At 39.6% G+C, this 8,836-nt stretch overlaps 1 non-coding gene across 1 annotated transcript; it reads right to left on the bottom strand.

Annotated features, from left to right (window-relative positions):
- Window positions 1–7,279: 7,279 nt before the first annotated feature.
- LOC112804940 (small nucleolar RNA R71) lies at window positions 7,280–7,387 on the bottom strand. The gene has a single exon (XR_003203556.1). It is a non-coding gene; the product is annotated as a small nucleolar RNA R71 (small nucleolar RNA).
- Between the last annotated feature and the right edge of the window lie 1,449 nt (window positions 7,388–8,836).

Genomic DNA, 8,836 nt, shown 5'->3' on the forward strand with positions numbered 1-8,836 from the left:
CTATTTGCAAAAGAACAAGAAGTACATAAATTTGGAATTCTATCTTGAAAATAGTTTAATTATTTTGATGTGGTGACAATACTTTTTGTTCTCTGAATGAATGCTTGAACAGTGCATATTTTTTATAGTGAAGTTTATGAATGTTAAAATTGTTGGCTCTTAAAAGAATAATGAAAAAAGAGAAATGTTTTTGATAATCTGAAATCTCATAAAATTGATTCTTGAAGCAAGAAAAAGCAGTGAAAAACACAAAGCTTGCAAAAAAAATGGCAAAAAATAAAGAAAAAGAAAGAAAAAGAAAAAGCAAGCAGAAAAAATCAATAGCTCTTTAAACCAAAAGGCAAGAGAAAAAAGCCAGTAACCCTTTAAACTAAAAGGCAAGGGTAAAAAGGATCCAAGGCTTTGAGCATTAATGGATAGGAGGGCCCAATGGGAATAAAATCCTGGCCTAAGCGGTTAAATCAAGTTGTCCCTAACCATGTGCTTGTGTCATGAAGATCCGAGTGAAAAGCTTGGGACTGAATGGTTAAAGTCGTGATCCAAAGCAAAAGAGTGTGCTTAAGAACTCTGGGCACCTCTAACTAGAGATTCTAGTAAAGCTGAGTCACAATCTGAAAAGGTTCACCCAGTTATGTGTCTGTGGATTTATATATCCGGTGGTAATACTAGAAAACAAAATGCTTAGGGTCACAGCCAAGACTCATAAAGTAGCTGTGTTCAAGAATCAACATGCTAAACTAGGAGAATCAATAACACTATCTAAATTCTGAGTTCCTATGGATGCCAATCATTCTGAACTTCAAAGAATAAAGTGAGATGCCAAAACTGATCAGAAGCAAAAAGCTACTACTCCCGCTCATCTAATTAGAACTAAGCTTCATTGATATTTGAAATTTATTGTATTTTCTCTTCTTTTTATCCTATTGTGTTTTTAGTTGCTTGGGGACAAGCAACAATTTAGGTTTCGTGCTGTGATGAGCGGATAATTTATATACTTTTTGGCATTCTTTTTACATAGTTTTTAGTATGTTTTAGTTACTTTTTACTATATTTTTATTAGTTTTTATGCAAAGATCACATTTCTAGACTTTACTATGAGTTTGTGTGTTTTTCTGTAATTTCAGGTATCTTCTAGCTGAAATTGAGGGACCTGAGCAAAAGTCTGATTCAGAGGCTGAGAAAAGACTGCAGATGCTATTGGATTCTGACCCTCATGCACTCAAAATAGATTTTCTGGAGCTACAGAAGCCCAATTGGCGCGCTCTTAATTTCCTTGGAAAGTAGGCATTTTGAGCTTTCCAAAAATGTATAATAGTCCATACTTTGACCGAGATTTGATGGCCCAAACTGGCGTTCAAACACCCACCAGAGACCCTCTTCTGGCGTAAAACGTCGGAACTGGCACCAAAACTGGAGTTAAACGCCCAAACTGGCATCCAAGCTGGCATTTAACTCCAGAAAAGGCCTATGCACGTGTAAAGCTCAATGCTCAGCCTAAGCACACATCAGGTGGGCTCCGGAAGTGAATTTATGCACTATCTGCACTTAGTTACTTATTTTATATAATCCTTAGTAACTAGTTTAGTATAAATAGCACATTTTACTATTGTATTAGGGATCTTATGCCATTTTTCATATTTGGGGAGGCTGGCCATTGGGCCATGCCTAGACCTTTTTCTCTTATGTATTTTTTAACGGCAGAGTTTCTACACCTCATAGATTAAGGTGCAGAGCTTTGCTGTTCTTCATGAATTAATGCAAGTACTATTGTTTCTCTTTCAATTCACACCTACTTCTTCTCCAAGATATACTCTCATTCTTAATTCAGTTAAGTCAGAATGAAGGGGTGACCCATGACAACCACAAGTGATCTACATGATGTTCAACGTAGTCATTGGACGACAGCCAGAGTATAATCTCTTGGGTATCTGATCCACGGATTTGACTCGCCTCTCCTGATAACAGAGCATTCGAATCTGTGAGATTAGAACCTTCGTGGTATAGGCTAGAACCAATTGGCAGCATTCCTGAGATCTTGAAAGTCTAAACCTTGTCTGTGGTATTCCGGGTAGGATTTGGGATGGGATGACTGTGACGATCTCCAAACTCGCAAATGTTGGGCGTAGAGACAATGTGCAAAAGGATAGAGAGATCCTATTCCGACATAAGTGAGAACCGACAGATGATTATCCATGCGGAAATCGTACCTGGACCATTTTCACTGAGAGGACGGATGGTAGCCATTGACAACGGTGATCCACCAACATACAGCTTGCCATGGAAGGGAGCATGCAAGATTGGATGAAGACAATAGGAAAGCAGACGTTCAGAAGCAACAAAGCATCTCCAAACCCTTATCTAAAACTCCGACCAATGAATTACATAAGTATCATTATTTTATTTTATGTTTTATTTATCTTTTAATTATCAAAACCTCATAACCAATTGAATCCGCCTAACTAAGATTTATAGGATGACCATAGCTTGCTTCAAGCCGACAATCTCTGTGGGATCGACCCTTACTCGCGTAAGGTTTTATTACTTGGACGACCAGTGCACTTGCTGGTAAGTTGTGCGGAGTTGCAAAAGTGTGATTGCAATTTTGTGCACCAGAAGACAACTCTCATGTTAGGTGAGAGGCCTTCAGTGGGGACTTTCTTGTCCCTCCAGCCTTTAGGTACTTTCTTTCGAGTACCTTTGTTTTCAGTTCTTGTTAATGGCTACCCAACACCAAACTTAGAATTGATGTTTGGGGGCTTAGTAAAGCTCTGCACTGAAAGAGATGGTTGGAACACTAAGTGTTGCATAGTTATCTCAGAGGGAAAGTTGAGGTGAGGCATCTTGAATAAGATGTGATCGTCCCCTAGTTGTAGAATCAATTCTCCCTTAACTACATCAATGAAAGCATTGGTAATGGCTAGGAAAGGTCTTCCTCGGATGATAGAATCATCCTCATCCTCTCCTATGTCCAAGACTATGAAGTTTGCAGGGATGTAGTGGTCTTCAACCTTTACCAAGACATCATCTACTAAGCCATATGGCTTCTTCATTGACTTGTCTACCATCTCTAGTGAGATGTTTATAGCTTGGCTCAAAGATTCCCAGCTTTTCCATTACAGAGAGTGGTGCCTATGGTGCAAGGAATCAGGAAGCATCCAGGATCTGAAGCTTTTGAGGCAGCCTCTGCTGAACCAAAGCATTGAGTTCTTTGGCAAGCACTGGAGTTTCTTCCTCCAAAGGCTTTGTACAAAATAGCTTGGCATTCAGCTTCATGAGAGCTCCTAGGTACCGAGCAACTTGCTCTTCCCTAGTGTCTTCATCTTCATCAGAGGATGAGTGTTCATCAGAACTTATGCACTGCAGAAGTGCATGCAAAGGAACCTCTATGGTCTCTATATGAGCATTGGCTTCCTTTAATTCTTGGATATGGATTTCTTGAGTGCGTATTGAGCACTCAGAAGGTGTGCCTTTACTGGCTTTCAATGGCAGCTCTGATGGCTCTTTAGGTGTTGAACGCCCATGCTGTATACCTGATGAGCGGATAATTTGTACGCTTTTTGGCATTGTTTTTAGTATGTTTTTAGTATGATCTAGTTAGTTTTTAGTATATTTTTATTAGTTTTTAGTTAAAATTCACTTTTCTAGACTTTACTATGAGTTTGTGTGTTTTTCTGTGATTTCAGGTATTTTCTGGCTGAAATTGAGGGACCTGAGCAAAAATCTGATTCAGAGACTAAAAAGGACTGCAGATGCTGTTGGATTCTGACCTCCCTGCACTCGAAGTGGATTTTCAGGAGCTACAGAAGCTCAATTGGCGCGTTCTCAACGGCGTTGGAAAGTAGACATTCTGGGCTTTCCAGCAATATATGATAGTCCATACTTTGCCCAAGATTTGATGGCCCAAACCGGCGTTCAAAGTCACCCTCAGAATTCCCAGCGTTAAACGCCGGAACTGGCACAAGAATGGGAGTTAAACGCCCAAACTGGCACCAAAGCTGGCGTTTAACTCCAAGAGGAGTCTCTACACGAAAATGCTTCAATGCTCAGCCCAAGCACACACCAAGAGGGCCCGGAAGTGGATTTTTATGTCATTTACTCATCTCTGTAAACCTTAGGCTACTAGTTTTCTATAAGTAGGACCTTTTACTATTGTATTGAGATATCTGGGGTAGCTACCTTTGTTCTTATGCTATCTTAGATCATTGGGAGGCTGGCCATTCGGCCATGCCTAGACCTTGTTCATATGTATTTTCAACGGTGGAGTTTCTACACACCATAGATTAAGGTGTGGAGCTCTGCTGTACCTCGAGTATTAATGCAATTACTATTGTTCTTCTATTCAATTCAGCTTGTTCTTGTTCTAAGATATCACTTGTTCTTCAACTTGATGAATGTGATGATCCGTGACACTCATCATCATTCTCACCTATGAACGTATGACTGACAACCACCTCCGTTCTAACTTCGATTGGGTGAATATCTCTTGGATTCTTTAACCGGAATCTTCGTGGTATAGGCTAGAACTGATGGCAGCATTCAAGAGAATCCGGAAGGTCTAACCTTGTCTGTGGTATTCTGAGTAGGATTCAATGATTGAATGACTGTGACGTGCTTCAAACTCCTGAGGGCGGGGCGTTAGTGACAGACGCAAAATAATCACTGGATTCTATTCCGGCCTGATCGAGAACCGACAGATGGATAGCCGTGCCGTGACAGGGTGCGTTGAACATTTCCACTGAGAGGATGGGAGGTAGCCACTGACAACGGTGAAACCCTTGCTTAAGCTTGCCATGGAAAGGAGTAGGAAGGATTGGATGAAGACAGTAGGAAAGCAGAGAGACGGAAGGGAAGGCATCTTCATACGCTTATCTGAAATTCCTACCAATGAATTACATAAGTATCTCTATCTTTATCTTTATGTTTTATTCACATATCACCATACCCATTTGAGTTTGCCTGACTAAGATTTACAAGGTGACCATAGCTTGCTTCATACCAACAATCTCTGTGGGATCGACCCTTACTCGCGTAAGGTTTATTACTTGGATGACCCAGTACACTTGCTGGTTAGTTGTGCGAAGTTGTAGTGATCACAATTTCGTGCACCAAGTTTTTTGCGCCGTTGCCGGGGATTGTTTGAGTATGGACAACTGACGGTTCATCTTGTTGCTTAGATTAGGTATTTTTTTTCTTCAGAGTTCTTAAGAATGAATTTTAGAGTTTCATGATGATTTGTTGAAGTCTGGCTGGCTGTGAAGCCATGTCTAATTTCATTGGACTGAGGTTTCAACTTATCATCACAAGAGCTTGTTGATTTCTATCAATCTTGCTATTGGAGCAGTGATCTGCTAAGGCTTGGCTGGCCTTTGGCCATGTCTAGTGTTTTGGACCGAAGCTTTCTTTGAAAGCTTGGCTGGCTGTGAAGCCATGTCTAATTCTTGGACCGGAGTCTTAGACTAAACATTGCATGATTCTTGGAATTCTCATTAAGAATTTTGATACCTTTTTCCACTTAATTTTCGAAAAAAGCACAAAAAAATTTACAAAATCATAAAATCCAAAAATTTCTTGTTTGAGTCTAATGTCTCATATTAAGTTTGGTGTCAATTGCATGCATTCATTCATGTGTCTTAGTGATCTTCAAGATGTTCTTGATGATTTCTTACTCTGATCTTTGAATTCTCTTGACTTGAGTGTTTATAAGTCTCATCTGCATTCTCATTAGTGTTAGTAGTATACAAACTGCTAAGTTTGGTGTCTTGCATGCATTGTTATTTGATTCTTGTTGCATTTTGATTTTTCCTTATTATTAAAAATCCAAAAATATTTTTAATTTGTGTCTTCTCAAGTCAATAATACAGAGAATTGAAGATTCAGAACATACAGCAGAGGAATTACACAGAAAAAGCTGGGCGTTCAAAACGCCCAGTGAAGAAGGACAGACTGGCGTTTAAACGCCAGCCAGGGTACCTGGTTGGGCGTTTAACGCCCAAAAGGGTATAATTTTGGGCGTTAAACGCCAGAATGTGCACCATTCTGGGCGTTTAACGCCAGGATGGCACAAGAGGGAAGATTCTGTTTTTCAATGCAATTTTTTTTCAGTTTTCAAAGTTTTTCAAAATCAAATCTTTTTCAAATCATATCTTTTCAATCATATGTTTACAAAATCAATTTCTTTCTATTTTTAAAAATACTTGCTATCAATCAATGATTTGATTCAACATTTCAAGTATGTTGCCTTTTCTGTTGAGAAAGGTTTAATGTTTGAATCATATCTTTTCTTGTTTGCCAAGTCATTAATTTTCAAAATCAAATCTTTTTAAAATGTTTTTCAAATCATATCTTCTCAATCACACCTTTTTAAGACTAATCATATCTTCTTAACCACATCTTTTTCAAAATAGTTTTCAATCAAATCTTTTTGATTTCTAATTTCAAAATCTTTTTCAAAAATCACTTGATTTCTTTTCCACTTTCATTTTCGAAAATCAATTAGTGTTTTTCAAAAATGTTTTCAAAATCTTCTACTTAATTTTCGAAAATTACTTCCCTTCTTCTCACATCCTTCTATTTATGGACTAACACTATTCCTTAATGCAAAATTCGAACTCCATCTTCTTTGATAAGTTCGAATTTTCTACTTCTGTCTTCTATTTTTCTTTTCCTCTGACACCTACAGGAATCTCTATACTGTGACATAGAGGATTCCACATTTTCTTGTTCCCTTCTCTTTCTTATGAGCAAGAGCAAAGACAAAAGCATTCTTGTTGAGGCTGATCCTGAACCTGAAAGGACCTTGAAGAGAAAGCTAAGAGAAGCCAAAGCACAACTCTCTGTAGAGGACCTAACAGAAATCTTCAAAGAAGAAGAACCTATGGCAGCCGAAAACAACAACAATGCCAACAATGCAAGGAAGGTGCTGGGTGACTTTACTGCACCTACTCCCGACTTTTATGGGAGAAGCATCTCTATCCCTGCCATTGGAGCAAACAACTTTGAGCTTAAGCCTCAATTAGTTTCTCTAATGCAACAGAATTGCAAGTTCCATGGACTTCCATTGGAAGATCCTCATCAGTTTTTAGCTGCGTTCTTGCAAATCTGTGACACTGTCAAGACTAATGGGGTTGACCCTGAGGTCTACAGACTTATGCTATTCCCTTTTGCTGTAAGAGACAGAGCTAGAATATGGTTGGACTCACAACCCAAAGAAAGCCTGAACTCTTGCGAAAAGCTAGTCAATGCCTTCTTGGCAAAGTTCTTTCCACCTCAAAAATTGAGTAAGCTTAGAGTGGAAGTCCAAACCTTCAGACAGAAGGAAGGAGAATCCCTTTATGAAGCTTGGGAAAGATACAAACAATTAATCAGAAAGTGTCCTTCTGATATGCTTTCTGAATGGAGCATCATAGGTATTTTCTATGATGGTCTCTCTGAACTGTCCAAGATGTCTTTGGATAGCTCTGCTGGAGGATCTCTTCATCTGAAGAAGACGCCTACAGAAGCTCAAGAGCTGATTGAAATGGTTGCAAATAACCAATTCATGTACACTTCTGAAAGAAATCCTGTGAACAATGGGACTAGTCAGAAGAAAGGAGTTCTTGAGATTGACACTCTAAATGCCATACTGGCTCAGAATAAAATATTGACTCAACAAGTCAATATGATTTCTCAAAGTCTGTCTGGAATGCAAAATGCACCAAGCAGTACTAAAGAAGCTTCATCTGAGGAAGAAGCTTATGATCCTGAGAACCCTTCAATGGAAGAGGTGAATTACATGGGAGAACCCTATGGAAACACCTATAATCCTTCATGGAGAAATCATCCAAATTTCTCATGGAAGGATCAACAGAAACCTCAACAAGGTTTCAACAATAATAATGGTGGAAGAAACAGGTTTAGCAATAGCAAGCCTTTCCCATCATCTTCTCAGTAACAGACAGAGAGTTCTAAGCAGAATACCTCTGACTTAGCAACCATGGTCTCTGATCTAATCAAAACCACTCAAAGTTTCATAACTGAAACAGGGTCCTCCATTAGAAACTTTGAGGCACAAGTGGGACAGCTGAGCAAGAAAATTACTGAACTCCCTCCTAGTACTCTTCCAAGCAATACAGAAGAAAATCCAAAAGGAGAGTGCAAGGCCATCAACATGGCCGAATTTTGGGAGGAAGAAGAGGCAGTGAACGCCACTGAGGAAGACCTCAATGGACGTCCACTGGCCTCCAATGAGTTCCCCAAATGAGGAACCATGGGAATCTGAGGCTCAAAATGAGACCATAGAGATTCCATTGGACTTACTTCTGCCATTCATGAGCTCTGATGAGTATTCTTCCTCTGAAGAGGATGAGTATGTCACTGAAGAGCAAGTTGCTAAATACCTTGGAGCAATCATGAAGCTAAATGACAAGTTATTTGGAAATGAGACTTGGGAGGATGAACCCCCTTTGCTCACCAAAGAACTGGATGACTTGTCTAGGCAGAAACTGCCTCAAAAGAGACAGGATCCTGGGAAGTTTTCAATACCTTGTACCATAGGCACCATGACCTTCAAGAAGGCCTTGTGTGACTTAGGGTCAAGTGTAAACCTCATGCCTCTCTCTGTAATGGAGAAGTTAGGGATCTTTGAGGTGCAAGCTGCAAAAATCTCACTAAAGATGGCAGACAATTCAAGAAAACAAGCCTATGGACTTGTAGAGGATGTTCTGGTAAAAGTTGAAGACCATTACATCCCTGCTGATTTCATAGTCCTAGAGACTGGGAAGTGCATGATTGAATCCATCATCCTTGGCAGACCCTTCCTAGCCACAGCAAGGGCTGTGATTGATGTTGATAGAGGAGA

This window comes from Arachis hypogaea, chromosome 5, assembly GCF_003086295.3.
Source record: "Arachis hypogaea cultivar Tifrunner chromosome 5, arahy.Tifrunner.gnm2.J5K5, whole genome shotgun sequence".
Taxonomy (NCBI): domain Eukaryota; kingdom Viridiplantae; phylum Streptophyta; class Magnoliopsida; order Fabales; family Fabaceae; genus Arachis; species Arachis hypogaea.